Here is a 13,636-nt window from a genome sequence, read left to right on the forward strand (position 1 = left end):
GAGCTGGAGGTAGTGAAGGACCACCAGCCAAGGTGTTGTGGTATCTACCCATAATACCTAGATTTAAGCGCATGTTCTCAATTAAAGGAGATGCGAAGAATTTGAGGTGGCATGCAGATCGTAGGAAGAAAGACGGTCTGCTCAAGCATCCGGCTGATTCGCCTGAGTGGAAAACTATCACAGGATGCATAAGTCATTTGGTAATGAGGATAGGAATCTGAGGCTTGGATTATGTACGGATGGCATGAACCCTTTTGGCAATCTCAGCTCGCAGCATAGTACATGGCCGGTAGTTTTAGTGGTTAACAACTTGCCTCCTTGGTTGTGCATGAAACGCAAGTACATGATGTGTCGCTTCTTATATCGGGGCCCAAACAACCTGGAAATGACATAGATGTATACCTTCAGCCGCTTGTTGAAGATTTACAGAAGATGTGGAACGAAGGAGTGTTAGTATTTGATGCGTATGCTAATGAGATGTTCACTCTGCGTGCCATGCTTTTTTGTACTATGAACGATTATCCAGCTTATGGGAACTTATCTGGGTATAAGACTAAAGGAAAACAACCTTGCCCGATTTGTTTAGATGACATGAAATCTACACACCTTAAGGGCTGCAAACATGTGTATATGCGCACACGAAGGCTCCTCAGCCGCGACCATCCCTATCGGTTTAAGAAGAAGGCATTCGATGGGACGGTTGAAGAAGAAGTTGCTCATAGACCATTAACTGGTACTGAAGTTTATAATCAGGTGAAGGGCATTGAAACAGTCTTTGGTAAACCTGCTAGTGAGGTTGATCGACCTACAGGATTATGGAAAAAACAGTCCATTTTTTGGAAACTCCCATATTGGAAAGATCTAAAGGTCAGACATTGTTTGGATGTCATGCACAAAGAGAAATGTTTGTGAAGCTATTATCGCGACACTTATGAATATTCCGGGCAAGACAAAAGATGTTAAGGCGTCACGACTTTACTTGGAAAAAGAGGGGTTCGACCAGAGTTGTGGGCTCAGAAAAGGGACGGAAGAGAAGAAAAAAGGGGAGGAAAGGGTTGATGATGAAACTCAGAAAAGTAAAAAAGGTGGAGGATTCGGAGAAGAATTATTTGCCACCAGCTTGCTACACAGAGCGATACGACGCGTGCAGAGAAACGGATTTTTTGCGAATGGCATTAAGGTCCCTACTGACTACTCATCAAATATGAAGCGCTTTGTTACCTTAAATGGTGATCGAGTTGAAGTTATCGAGTATGAAATCACACGATTGTCATGTCATGATGCAAGTATTCTTCCCGATTGCAATAAAATAAAATAAACAACACAAATTCATGTTAAAAACCTACATCATGAAAAAGAATAATAGTAACTTTAATAAATACTAAATAAAAAGAAAATAAACAAAAAAGACTGTTCATTTCATTGACCCTCATACATTATACCTCCGTATAAATTGTTTGTTTTCACGAATCTTAGATCAAATATTTATCGGACATTGAAGATATTAAGTCTTTATGCATTGTATGTTGCGCGGAATAAAGAACCACATTGTAAAGTTGGATACTTGTATGGGTGAAGTGAGTTGGTACTATGATGATGATGTGTTGGTGTATTATATTAGATGATGGGTATTAGAAAGTATGAGGTCATGGAGAGTTGAATGTGAGAACATCTGATTAGATGTATTTAGGCATAGTACACCCCGCTTTTTTTTATCTTTCTCACTTTCCTACTGCACATCTTTGAACTTAAATATCATTCATTATATAATAGTAAAATTATAATGATTGAATATTAATAATGTATCAATTGAGATAAATCAAACAAGACCCCACATGACTATATTTTTTATTATATATTGAAAAAATTGAAAAGATTCTGTCTACATATGAATAGTGTCAAGATTCTAAGTGAGAACGATAAAAAGAACAGAGGGAGTATTTGGTAAGGAATAGAGGAGTTACGTAATGATCATGCATGGAAAAAACGATGCTAGTGAAGTGATTTTGACGTAGATGGTTAAATATTACGCTCATCATCCCTCGTAGGCAATAAAAATAAACCTATATTATTAAACTACAAGCATGAGTGAACATGAATAATAATAAGAATAACAATAATAATAACAATAATACTAATAATAATAAAAGTAATAATATATAAAATAAACCATGAAGATGGAATTAGTTGTAATACATAATATAAACAACATAAATCCATGCTAAATACATACGTCATGAAAAAGAATAATAGTAACTTCAATAAACCAAAAAAGAAAAAAAAAATTGTGAATTTCATCGACCCTCTAAAATTATACCTCCGTTTAAATTGTTTGTTTGCACGAACCTTGCATCAAATATTTATCGGACCTTGAAAATATTAAGGCGCTGTTGCACTGTATGTTGCGTGGAATGAAGAACCACATTTAAATTTGGATACTTATATGAGTGAAGTTAGTTGGTACTATGATGATGATGAGTTAGTGTATTATATTAGATGATGGGTATTAGAAGGTATGAGGTCAGGGCGAGTTGAAAGTGAGAGCATTTGATTAGATGTATTTGGCGTAATATTAGGTAAGGAATAGAGGAGTTACGTGATGATCATGCATGGGAAAAAGGATGATAGTCAAGTGATTTTGACGTAGATGGTGAAATATTCACAACAAGAATGTCACCCTTTTCCGTCTGCACAAATCGGACGCTAAAAACGCGGGATCGGACGCTAAAGTTATTAGCGTCCGTCAACGGACGCTAAAAGGCTGATGCAAAACCCCTAGTCGCTAATTCTTCGATTAGCGTCCGCTAAGCGGACACTAAAAATTTAGCGTCTGAATTTTCAAATTTAGCATCCGCTTTAGAGACGGGCGCTATTTAGCATCCGACTTCAGAGACGGACGCTAATTAGCGTCCGCCTCTAGAGTCGGATGCTAATTAGCGTCCGCCTCTAGAGTCGGATGCTAAACTTTAAAGTCGGACGCTAATTAGCGTCCGACTGTAAAATCGGATGCTAAATTTGAAAATTCAGACGGTAATTCTCTTTCTTTTTTTTTCAAATGTAATGTTCTTGGCTTGTATTTGTATGGTGCAATGTTGAGACTTGTTGGTAACCACTTTTCATTGGTTATTTTGTTGGGTCAGATTTGTCACTATCAAATATAATAATGCAAAGTTAGAGGAAAAATTATAATTATTATTATATGTAATAAAAGTAATTACAATATAAATAGAAATGATAAATCAAAATTCGTGAATAATTTACAACCTTACTTAAATAAATAATAACAAAAAATCTATCTAATACATTAGAAAGAAATCATTTCTTCTTCAATATACAAATTTTCAATCTTCAACCTTTCCAAAGTCATCCTATCAAACCCAAAAAAACCTGTAAAAGAAAAAAAATCACAATTAGTACAATATTTACTATATTAAAGTCATAAATATCCTCACATACTATAAATATTATCAAATAAAAAATTTACCTGCATTAATGGGAACACTGCTCCAACAGCCATGGCCATGTTGAAGAATGTAATCAATCACTCAGTGCACCCTCCCAGAGGAAATAATGAATCTGGACTACCTTATTTGTTAAACATATGGGAGTAGAGGCAGTAATTGTAAAACATGAAAATTTTTTAGGGCTTAACCAAAAGAATGAAAAGCAATAAGAACCATTTCTCAAGGCATTAATCTTATCCTCCATTAGACATAATTTGTTACAATAATATTCGGCAATCATATGAAAAAGATAGACTTTTCACATTCAAAAGCACATACGTTATGGTGAGTTCCAATGCACTTTATGAAAGAGAAGATTCAATTTGACATCAAGAAAGCAAATCCAAAAAAATCACAATTAAGGAGATCCAATGTTGAGCCAATCTTGTGAATCAACTTTAATGATTATGGAAAGGTAAATCAATAGATCATCTGAGAAAATTATCCACACCTGTATATGTATTGAAAAGCCCCAAGTATTCTCAATTCATCATGTGTAGCTTCTTTTCCTAATATCTTTATGGCATCTGGGGCAGGAACAGCTACAATGCATCCATCATGGCCATGGCCAAGAATGTAATCAACCACTCTTTGTCAAAACAATTTATAGTGCTCAACCTCTCCAAACGACTATTATCAGCATAGTTTTCCAAAAGACTCTTGCATCAACCACTCAGTGCACCCTCTAAGAGGAAATAATGAATCTGCACTACCTTACTGATTTGATCCCATTCATAAAAGATATATACATGTGCACCAAGTCAATCATCACCTCTAGCAACAACCATTAGATATTTACAGATTCCTAACTCAAAATCTAGTGATTCCCTTCAACTTAACAGAATGCAAAATCTATAAACACATTATAGATCTGTATACAAATAACTTACATATTTGATGAATTTCTGTTCACATTATAAAGGAACAGATTTGGAAACATACACATTGGACATCCCAAACCTGAAAAGTGAATCAACCCTTAAATCAAGAACAAGTAAACGACCCTCTCGGTGTCAGTTAGCGATTGGATGTTTCCCAAATAGACAATCTTTAGCATATGGCACAGTTGAGCTAATTGTGATGAATTAAAGTGATCTTATCAATAAGTCGACTGCAACTACATAGAACTACTTTGAATAGAAAGGTTACTAATTCATCGATAAACTTAGAATAATTTCACAACCAGCATTACAGTACTAGCTGATAATAATCACCAAACTTCATCTATATATACAGACAGATGCAAATCATGCAATCATACAACAAATGGGACATTAAACATCAATGTTCATAAAATCATATATTTTCATAATTAAACACTTCATAAAAGAATAAGTAAGTTGAAGCTATGATTATTTCTCTGAAAACCTATAAAAGACCAAAAGAAAAAGGTCATTTGAAAGGAGAGAATAAAGAAGAGCTGATAAATTAGATTTTGAATCGAAGTGAAAATGCGCTAGAACTTTCCGATCGGGCAACGGTTTCAGTAGCAATTCTTCATTGAACTCTTCTTTTTGTGCTTGTTCACTGGCAACAAAAAGTGAGGCGGGTGAGACGAAGAAGTAGATTGATAGGAGAGAGAAAATCCATTTTGATTCTGCCATTGATGAGTTCTCAATAGAAGCTGTCAAGTGCAAGTAGAAGAAGACGACGATGAAACCCTAACCCAAAGCCCCACCCACCCAAAGCCCCACCCACCCGAACCCCCACACGAGCGGGAAATCACCACATCCAAAAACCAAAACAACAGATCCAAAAACCCAAACCCAAACAACAGGGAAAACGAAGATCCAAAAACGAAAACTGAAAACAAAAATTTAAAAACTAAAAATTTAAAAAGCGATAATTCAAATACTGAAAATTTAAAACCAAAAATGAAAATAAAAAAACGAAAATTATGAAACTGAAAATTTAAAAAGCGAAAGTTAAGAATTGGAAAACGGAAATCCAAAAACAAAAATTCAGAAACGCAAATTGAAAAATGAAAATCCAAAAACTGAGAATTCAAAAACTGATAATCCAAAAATGAAAATTCAAACGACAATTAAAAATAAAATAAAATATACCTGATAAAGAAGCGGCGGTGATACTTGAAGAGGCCGATGATGCTCAGCAACCAACTGAACAAAAATACCAGATCTGAGGAAAATGAATTGAGTGAGAGAGAGAATTGAGTGAGAGAGAGTTGAGTGAGGATTTTATTTCTTATTTACGACAATTGGACGGTTTGGTCGATTGAGTTGGTAATACCAATAAATTAGCGTCTGTCAAACGGACGCTAATTTACTTAACGGACGCTAATTAGCATCGGTTTACAGAAACGGACACTAATTAGCGTCTCTTTACAAGAACGGACGCTAAAAAACAAGAAAGCAGACGCTAATCTACGTCTGTTATATATCAGACGCTAATTTTGATTTTACCGTCCAATTGTACTGTCGGACGCTAAATTCAGACGCTAAAAAAGCGAATTCTTGTTGTGATTGCGCTCTGCATCGTCCCACGTAGGCAATAAAAATAAACCTACATTATTAAACTACAAGCATGAGTGAAGATGAATAATAATTATATTATTATGACTAATAATAATAATAGTAATAGTAATAATAATAATAATAATAATAATAATAATAATAATAATAATAATAATAATAATAATAATAATAATAATAATAATAATAATAATAATAATAATAATAATAATAATAATAATAATAATAATGATATAATAATAATAATAATAATAATAAGGATAACAATAATAATAAAAAAAAAAATTTTACGAAGTGGAGCTTTAAGGATAGAAATTGTCTTGCAAACCTATAAGTTTCTTATTGCCTCCGTTTTGCTCCTTCCGTTTTGGGTAATTATATTTAATATGATGGTTTCTTTGGGAAGCTACGCACTTATTACTTACTTACCCAAAAATAATAATAATAATAAAGCTAGAATCATTTTTTTATTTTAAAAAAGTGCAACGAGGTTATTGATTGCAACTTAACGCAGAAAGACAACAATGTTATGTTGGATTTTAACACATCAAAAATCTAATTTTTTTTATGACAACTTGAATTAATAATCAAATTATAAAGTATCAAGAAATAGTCCAGATTATCTATCTAGTCATGAGAACTATTTTTTACCAATCATATACATGAAGGAAAATACTATAATTAATATAAAAAATAATAATAAGGATGGTAGTTGTGTTTCTTATTGTTTACCCTTGTTGGAAGAATCCAACCTAGTTGGTTTTTTCCTTCTTGAGTGAAGTTTGGGTGTAACCCGGTTCATTGTTCAATAATATCTCTTACTTATTTAGCAAAACAAATAATATAAAAATTAGTTAGGAAATGGGGTTGGCTCAAGAATTGAGCTTTCCCATCTTCCCTAGCAAGGTTTAGGATTCAATTCCTGCTTGGGATTTAATGGGGGAGGGGATTGGGGTGTCTGACTTATAATGGGCCTCTAGGTAGGAAATTAGTTGTAATACATAAAATAAACAACAAAAATTCATGTTAAAAACCTACATCGTGAAAAAGAATAGTAGTAACTTTAATAAATAATAAATAGAAAGAAAATAAACAAAAAAAAGACTGTTAATGTCATTGACCCTCATACATTATACCTCCGTATAAATTCTTTGTTTTCACGAATCTTAGATCAAATATTTATCGGACATTGAAGATATTAAGTCTTTATGCATTGTATGTTGCGCGGAATAAAGAACCACATTGTAAAGTTGGATACTTGTATGGGTCAAGTGAGTTGGTACTATGATGATGATGTGTTGGTGTATAATATTAGATGATGGGTATTATAAAGTATAAGGTCATGGAGAGTTGAATGTGAGAACATCTTATTAGATGTATTTAGGCGTAGTACACCCCGCCTTTTTTTTTAATCTTTCTCACTTTCCTATGCACATCTCCTACTGCACATCTTTGAATTTAAATATCTTTCATTATATAATAGTAAAAATTATAACGATTGAATATTAATAATGTATCAATTGAGACAAATCAAACAAGACCCCACATGACTATATTTTTTATTATATATTGACTAAAATTGAAAAGATTTTGTCTACATATGAATAATGTCAAGATTCTAAGTGAGAACGATAAAAAAAAATAGAGGGAGTATTAGGTAAGGAATAGTGGAGTTACGTGTTGATCATGCATGGAAAAAAGGATGCTAGTGAAGCGATTATGACATAAATGGTTAAATATTGCGCTCATCATTCCACGTATGCAATAAAAATAAACCTACATTATTAAACTACAAGCATGAGTGAACATGCATTATAATTATGATAATAATAATAATAATAATAATAATAATAATAATAATAATAATAATAATAATTTAATAATAATAATAATAGTAGTAATAATAATAATAATAGTAATAATAGTAATAATAATAATAATAATAATAATAATGATAATAATAATAATAAGGATAACATAATAATAATAATAAACTTTTTTTACAAAGTGGGGCTTTATGGATAGAAAGTGTCTTGCAAGCCTATAAGTTTCCTACAACCGTCGTTTTGCTCCTTCCCTTTTGGAAAATTATGTTTAATATGATGGTTTCTTTAGGAAGCTATGCACTCATTACTTATGCAAATAATAATAACAATAAAGCTAGAATCAATTTTTTTTTCAAAATGCAATGACAATTATTGATTGCAACTTAATACAAAAAGACAACAATGCTAAATTGGTTTTAAACGCATCAAATATCTAATTTTTATTATGACCACTTGAATTAATAATCAAACATCTAGTCATCAAAACTATTGTTTAGGTCTTCGTTAACAATTATATACAGGAAGACAAATATTATAATTATTATAAAAAATAATATAAATAAAGGTCAAACAAGAAAAATAAATAAAATAAACGATGCCCAAGGATATAGTTGTAATACATAATATAAACAACACAATTTCATGTATGTCAAATACCTACATCATGAAAAAGAATAATAGTAACTTCAATAAACAAAAAGAAAAGAAAAAATATTGTTAATTTCATTGACCCTCTGAAATTATACCTCCGTTTAAATTATTTGTTTGCACGAACCTTGGATCAAATATTTATCGGACTTTGAAAATATTAAGGCTCTGTAGCATTGTATGTTGCGTGGAAAAAAAAACCACATTGTAAAGTTGGATACTTTTATGGGTGAGGTTAGTTGGTACTATGATAATGATGTGTTGGTGTATTATATTAGATGATGGGTATTAGAAAGTACTATCTTCGTTTTCTAAAGATCTTCCTTGTTACTATTACTACAAATACCAATGAGAATCAAGTTGTTTGGGGTGTGGGGTGTGGGGTGGGTAAGTAGGAGAGAGAAAGGGGTTAAGATTAATAAACAAATAAAAAGGGGTTAAAGTATGAGAAATGGAGTAAAATTGAATTAATAATGTAATGGTGGATCATATGATAGGGACATGAGAGGGTAAAAAGGGAAAAAAAATTCCAAATAAGAAATAAAGTAAAAGAGTGAAAATCTTTTGAAAACGCAATTAAACGGAAAGAGAGAAGATCTTTAGGAAACGGGGGGAGTATGAGGTCAGGGAGAGTTGAAAGTGAGAGCATCTCATTAGATATATTAGGCGTAGTATTAGGTAAGGAATACAGGAGTTACATGACGATCATGCATGGAAAAAAAGATGTTACTCAGGTGATTTTGACGTAGATGGGCAAATATTGCGCTCATCAACCCACATAGGTAATAAAAATAAACTTACACTATTAAACTACAAGCATGAGTGAAGATGAATTATAATATTATTATTACAAATAATAATAATAATAATAATAATAATAATAATAATAATAATAATAATAATAATAATAATAATAATAATAATAATAGTACAGGAAATTAGTTGTAATACATAAAATAAACAACACAAATCCATATTAAAAACCTACATTATGAGAAAGAATAATAGTAACTATAATAAATAATAAATAGAAAAGAAAATAAACAAAAAAGACCCTAAGATATTTATCATCCCTATTAAATAACCCATGCACTTGGATTTTATTTCATTTTACATTTTTTTACTCATCTACCATCACATCCAATAATTGAAGACACGCTCCAATAATCGTCTATAAATAGGGCCTTCCAACACTTCCCTTTTTCACCAAACTCACTACATTCAACTATACAACAAACAAAAAATGGCTCAACAATTTCCCTTCCTCTTCCAAGCTGCCACCATCCTTCTCATCAGTGCAGCAATTGGAGCAGCGGGGCAGGTGAATGTTGAGAACATCACACCCAAACTCATCTCTACCAACGAAGTTATCAGAAATTCGGGGGCCAAAACCATCCCAAACAGCTGGTTCAGGATTCAGAAACATCATTTAGGTCCATTATATGCATACAAAATATTATTTTGTTACCTCATTCCTCAACTTGGTAGTGGTCTAAGCCGTGAGCACTGTGAACAGATTGCTGAAGAGAACGGTGATTTCACTTCTCTGATTGGGACTGGAAGGAACTCTATATCTTCTTCTTCTAGTTCCCTAATCGGGACTGGGAGGAGTTCTTCTTCTTCTAGTTCTCTAGCTGGGACTGATTTGATATCTATAAGTAAGGATGGCCTTGTTTCTCTAATTGGGACTGGGGCGAATGATGTGATATCTATAAATCACGGTGGGTATAGTACTCGCGACCTGCTGTCTTCTTAATTGTGTTTGATTTAAACAAGGTTACTATCACTATTACTTAATAATATTAATTCATAGGTATATACTATGATACTATCTAGTATCTACGTATCTAAATTAAATAATGGTCATTCCTCCTGTATCTCAGCATCAGTTCACTTGTTTAAGGAGGAGGTTTCTACTTTGTATCAGCTAGGGGTGTAAGTTCGGTTTTTGGTTTGGTTTTAGGTCAAAACCAAACCAAACCGAAATAAATTCGGTTTTGAAATTTCCAAACCAAATCCAAATTCGACTCAATCCAAACCAAACCAAACCAAAATATGAAACCAAAAACCAAACCAAACCAAACTAAACCAGATTTTTTTTATCTTTTAAAATCCAAACCAAAACAAACCAATTTTTTTTCATATTCCAAAATCCAAACCAAACCGAAATGAAATTAAATCAAACCAAGATAAAAACCAAACCGAATTTAAACCAAACTTTTTGATCATTTGTATTTTAAGTGACAATATTTTTGTATTTTCGTAATTAATATTAAAAAAAAGAAACACAAAAAAATAATAGACAAAATTCGTATGTTAAGTGACAATAATTCGGTTTTTTTCGGTTTTCCAAAACCAAAACCAATCCAAACCGAAAAACCGATTTTTTTTTTTTTTTTTTGAATCCAAACCAAACCGAATTTCAAAAAAAACCAAACCAAATTACTAATTCGGTTTGGTTTGGTTTGGTTTTCGGTTTTTAACCAAATAACTTACACCCCTAGTATCAGCTATAAAAATGTAACTCTTGTTGTCGTTGTATAAATATGCCATTATTAGAACTTAATAACTTTAGTTTGCTGCTGATTGATACTCCCTCTGTCCCAAAATATAGTTCTCATTTTCCTTTTTTCACAATAATTTATGTAAGTAGAATCTAAGAGGGATAATAAAGATTTTTTTTTATTTACATAAATGTTATATGGAAAAAGATGATTTTAGGAGAGAGAATGGAGAATAATTGGTGAAAGAGCATTAATTGTAACGTTTTGGTTGAATAAACAATGGAAAAAACAAAATTCAAGAATCAAATAAATGATAGGACACGATTTTTCTAGACAAATTACGGAAAAATGTAGAACTTAATATGAAAATGAGAACTATATTTTGGGATACCAAAATGGAAATGGAAAATATATTTTGGGACGGATGGAGTACATACTAATTTTACTTCGTTTCTCATCTAGCCGCATTGGATTGGCTTAGAGTTTACTACTCCCTCCGTCCCATAATATAGTGTTTGTTTCTTTTTTACTCGGTCTCGAAGACGTAACTTTGACCTTTTATATCTTCAATTCAATATTAATAAAAAATTTAAAAAATTGATATTATGAAACTACATATTAAGACGAATTTAACAAGATCTCACATGAATATGTTTTTTTATATATACAAATGAGAATATTTGGTCAAAGATTTTAAAATTTGACCTACCAAAATGAAGTAGCTAGGCACTATATTATGGGACAGAGAGAGTAATAAGCAACTATGTAAAGAAAGTAGTAGTAGAACCCTAGCTAACTAATTAGTAACTACCAAGCTTGCTTAGTGGAGGTGGTCGGCAACTGATCAACTTGTGACTTTGAGGTCACAAGTTCGAACCTCGTTACCTACTTGTAGGGTTCCTAAAAAAATTAGTAATTATCATGTATTATTTTATTTTTTTTTTGCTAAGTCAAAGAAGTATATTGCAAACCATTCATAAAACATACAACCTACAGAGCAACCAAGGGGAGGCAAACCAACTAGGTTGGACCCCCTATCCCAAGGCCCTCAGACACCCTTTACACACACACTTGAAGTGCTAGCTCCCTAAGCCACCTTCTATTAGATGTTGAAACTTTTTTAGGGATGACACTATAGCATATATCAATGACATCTTTCTGCACTCTATACACTGTGTTATTTACAGAATGAACAGTTTGAGACTAGTACACCTCATTTCAAATTCTCCATATATGGTATACCAAAGCTCCTAGCACAACAGCATAGACTTGCTTCTTAAATTTGGATTCCCTGCATCTGCTAATCCATTGGATAAAGTTCTGTGCATTCAGATTACTCTTCTGAATTCCCACCCATATCATTATCTTCCTTAGTACAGCCTTGTTGTAGCAACATTCAAAGAACAAGTGCCCTTGATTTTCCTCATTCATTCCACATATCAAACATTGATCTGTTTCTGCAATTCCCATAGCATATAATCTTTTTGTAGTCTGTAATCTATCCAATTTCATCAACCACAGGAAGAATCTATGCTTTGGGCTTACCATTCTGTCCCACACATATTTGTCCCATTGTATCTTGATGAATTCTCCTGTCAATATATTATATATTGACTTGACTGAATATACAGGCATATTCTGTAGCACAACCACATTTATCCTGCCCTTAGTTTCATCTTTGACCTCACAAATCTTCTTCCAATACCAGCTACAACCTTGGGCAGGTTTGTAATCCCACCACTCATCATTCTTTACATATAATTCACTCACCCACTTAATCCAAAGGTTATCTTTCTTGTTAGCCAGCGCCCATGAATATCTACCCATTATAGCCTTGTTCCAGCATACTAAATTCCTCACACCTAATCATCCTGGATACTTAGGCATCTGTATTTCATGTATAACCTTCTTTGGCAGGACAAAAATTTGGGACCAGTACACCTGGATACTGAGCAGTATTGCATTAACAAGTACCAATCTACCCTGGTAAGAAATATTCCTACTACTCCAGCATCTCACTCTTGCTGTCATCTTCTCCACCGGCATCATACATTCCTTCACTCCCAACCTTTTGTGGCTGATTGGGACCCTTAGATATCTAAAAGGTAGCTTGCCTCTAGTGAACCCAGAAACATTCCAAATTCTTTGAACCTCCACATCCTTCATTTTAGCTGTGTACACTTCTGTTTTTTCTCATTTAACTCCAAGCCTGAAACATTGGAGAAATGCTTGAAGCCTTGTAGCATCAGATACACAAATTTGAACTCACCTTTACTGCATAATATAAGGTCATCAGCAAAACAAAGATGATTAAACTGCACCCCTGAGCATCTTGGATGGTATTTAAAATCTGAATTCTCCCCTATCATCTTCATTGTTCTGGATAGGTAGTCCATACCAATGACAAACAGTAAAGGTGACATAGGGTCACCTTGTTTGATGCCCCTTCTTCCCAGCAAAATAGCCACATCAGCTTCCATTGATTACCAATGTGTATTGTCATGTATTATTGAGTGTTGACTTTGTTAAAACACAAACCTTTATTATTTGTCTACTTCACACAAGTCTCTTATGTTCACCTTATTATAAGATAAACTAAATACTACTTGGTCTAGTGGTTAAAACTTTAGTGCATGAACTTGAGGTCACGGGATCAAAACCTA

General features: G+C 32.9%; 1 long non-coding RNA gene across 3 annotated transcripts; it reads right to left on the minus strand.

The window, feature by feature from the left end:
* Positions 1-3,171: 3,171 nt before the first annotated feature.
* LOC125498316 (uncharacterized) lies at positions 3,172-5,761 on the minus strand. Of its 3 annotated transcripts, none has more exons than XR_007275222.2 (3): positions 5,570-5,736; positions 3,485-5,030; positions 3,172-3,387 (listed from the first exon to the last, which is right to left on the minus strand). It is a non-coding gene; the product is annotated as an uncharacterized LOC125498316 (long non-coding RNA). The 3 variants fall into 3 exon arrangements; XR_008969884.1 differs by having other exon boundaries at positions 3,485-3,576; positions 3,955-5,736; XR_008969883.1 differs by having other exon boundaries at positions 3,485-5,761.
* Between the last annotated feature and the right edge of the window lie 7,875 nt (positions 5,762-13,636).

Source organism: Beta vulgaris, chromosome 6, assembly GCF_026745355.1.
Source record: "Beta vulgaris subsp. vulgaris cultivar EL10 chromosome 6, EL10.2, whole genome shotgun sequence".
NCBI classification, from domain to species: domain Eukaryota; kingdom Viridiplantae; phylum Streptophyta; class Magnoliopsida; order Caryophyllales; family Amaranthaceae; genus Beta; species Beta vulgaris.